The sequence below is a fragment of the Pinus tabuliformis genome, chromosome 8, assembly GCF_031772625.1.
Source record: "Pinus tabuliformis cultivar Carrire ecotype Pingquan chromosome 8, CPIR1, whole genome shotgun sequence".
In the NCBI taxonomy this organism is placed as follows: domain Eukaryota; kingdom Viridiplantae; phylum Streptophyta; class Pinopsida; order Pinales; family Pinaceae; genus Pinus; species Pinus tabuliformis.
Genome location: NC_142294.1, coordinates 1,056,535,248 through 1,056,538,392, shown reverse-complemented (window position 1 = coordinate 1,056,538,392; position 3,145 = coordinate 1,056,535,248).

The following is a 3,145-nucleotide window of genomic DNA, read 5'->3' as shown; positions in this document are numbered from 1 at the left end:
CCCATGCAATTTCTAGTGTTACAATTTGATTTAGAGGTTAATGTTTTGCTTCAGATCCAGTTTGTCATGCTCATTTCTATTTCTTCAATAAATCTCTTTCCATGATTTCCTTTCCATATAACACTGTTCAACATTTTATTTTTCTAGATCAGATATTAGGTTAACTTGATATATAGTTCTGTTTTTTGGTGCAGCTAGTTATTTTCTTGCTCAGATTCAGTGTTTTGATTTGCAACTCTCTTACAGTACATCTCTGCTCATAATAAGTCAATAAAGCTTCCATCACCATCTCTTTTGCTACATGTTTCATAGGTCATTCATAGCCCTTCACAAATCTGCCCTAATTCCTGCACTTTTCTCATAAGCTTTCCTCTCGTCTCTTGAACAAATCCAACCATCATTTTCTTTCCTAATCATCCTTGATGAACTTCAGACACCTTAACACATCCCTCTAGTCTTCAGCTACCCTTTCCCACCATTTTTCCACCTTTAAACCCTCTAAAACAGCTCTCGGCATCCTCCTGTAGATCCTCCTGTAGATCCCCTATAGCCTCCTGTAGAATTTCCTGTACGTGGCTTTTTGAAGTCTGATTGTAGGGAAAGCCTCCAGAAGGTTACCAGAGGCCTCCTAGGACCCCTCCACACCTTCCTACACCTTTGAAAATCCCAAAGTCACCCTCCATCACCACCTAATCACTGCCACATCCATAAACAAATAAATTACATGCATAACAATTTCACATAAAATACACAAAAATCCAAAAAAGATGTTTTTTTCCTTATTTCCTTCTAGAAATAACTTGAATAGGTGTAGTTTACTTCCTCAGTAGGTAATGGCACTCCTTTCCTAGATTTTCACCTCTCTTCTTGCAAAAGTAGGGTTAGTCTGTAAATTAGGGTTTGTTAGGTTTACCTCACATTTTAGTCTTCTTTCTCTTTCTGCAAGTAGAATAGCCTCTATAGAGTAAGATTTCCTTTATTTCATCACATTTAAAGCTTTGTCTAGAATTCATAGAAGTTGGCTTGAGCTCCTAGTGATCTTGCGCCAGCTGACCAAGTGACAGCTTGCAATAAGAACTAGTACTTGTGCATACAACACCGTCACTTCCATGTTTGATATGAACTACCAGGTTGATAAAAGTAAAGTAGGAAGCCCCAAGAGTTGCAACATTATTGCTGCAATACTGGTGCTCACCACTTTTTGGCACCGTTGTTGGGGAAGCGTCAGAGTATTTTGTGATTACTGCTTTTCTTCTATTTTCTATTGCAACATTCTGCTAAGTAGTTCATTTTAGCAAAAGTAGAGTAGTTGTTTCTCTCAATTTCTGCATTTCCTTGCTTTCATTTCAATTCTATAATTTCCATTTCAGCAAAAGTAGATTAGCCCTTTCAATTCTGCAATTTCCATTTCAGCAAAAGTAGATTAGTCCTTTCAATTCTGCAATTTCCATTTCAGCAAAAGTAGATTAGTCCTTTCAATTCTGCAATTTTCATTCCAAATTAGTCATTTCCTTGCTTTCATTTCAATTCTGCAATTTCCTTTCAGCAACTTCATTTTAGTAGTTGCAATTTATTGTTCAATCAATTTCAATTTTCCAGGTACAAGCAGGAAAAAACAAAAATCACTCAAAAAGAGATTTCCTTTCATGCCTCATAGGAATAGAGATAATTCAGGGAAATTCTTACCCAACACCCCCACCACATCACAAAGCCACCCTTCTCTCTTTTTCAGTGGTAGTGATCTAGAAGAACCTTTAGGAGAACAACCTGAGATATTTGAAGAACCTATAGGAGAAGAAGAGGAAGAAAACATCCCTCCTGAGACAATGGCTGAAAACAAAAATTCTAGGGGGAATGGAGAAAGAGTAGAGAGTACCTTTCCCATCCGAGAGACCAATGGTGACACTAAAATGAAGAACATAAGCCCTTCATCCCTACCTCACTTCCATGGATTGACTACAGAAGATCCTGACACTTTCCTGTTTGAGTTTGCTGTTATCTGTCGAACTTATGACTATGCAGAAAATGAGCAGAAGTTGAAATTGTTTCCTTCTACCCTCAAGGATGCAACATTGCGCTGGTTCATGGGGTTATCTGGAAACAACATCACAACTTGGGATCATATGCAGCAAGCCTTTAATAACAAATACTGGGGCTACTATAGGTCAAAAGATACCAAGGAATAAATCTTTTGAATGACCATGGAAGTGATGAATCCTTGGAAGATTATGAAGAGAGGTTCCAGCTCAGTTATAAAAGGGCCAGGTGCACACTTGACCCCAAATCTCTAAAGTTGGTCATACTTAGGGAATTTCGAAAGACCTTCTAGACACCCTCCATTTACTGGCTGGGGAAGACATCTACCAACTACCTTATGAATACATAAAGACTATTTTTAGAAACCATTATAGGGAAGCCAGAAAGAGAGGTAGGGAGAGTCAACCCACAGCCAGTACCTCCTCATCCAGTTCATCCCTTAAAGGTAAACTTGGAAACATGCTGGAACACTTCAAGAGTGAGATGTTGCAGACTCTTGCCATGCAAATGGATACCTTACATATCAAAAGGAAACAAGAGGAAGCAAAAAGGGCTTTGGCCATTTTTTGTCCTAGGTACACCAGAAGGCATCCTAGGAATGAATGTCCATTGAACTCTGTAGAAGTTTGTTCAGTCTGTGAAGAAGATCATTCTACAGATAAGTTCCCTTCCTTGCCTGGACTTAAAGATGTATACCAAGGGGCCGAAGGAGCCACTGAACCACTCTATTTCATGAACCAAAGGAGACTGCATGGACTTCGACCATACTAGCAGGGAATGCAAGGGACATCTCAAGCATAATACAACCCAAACCAAGCCACTTGCACACCTTCTTGCGGTCCCCCTGCTCATCCTTCCTGGTCCACACCTCCTCCTTGGTCCTATCCATCTCAATATCATGCCCAACCAACCGCTCATTCATTACATTCCTATACTCAGCCCCAACCTCAGTGGAATGCATCTCATCAGGGGTGGAGGCCCTAGTACAACTCTCCTCCCACTCTTTTGCCTCCACCACCTACTAAACCGCAACCATTACCTCCTGCTCCACCAAGGCAACCCCAAATTCCTACTCAACTGAACCCAAACCATCATGCCCAACCTATGT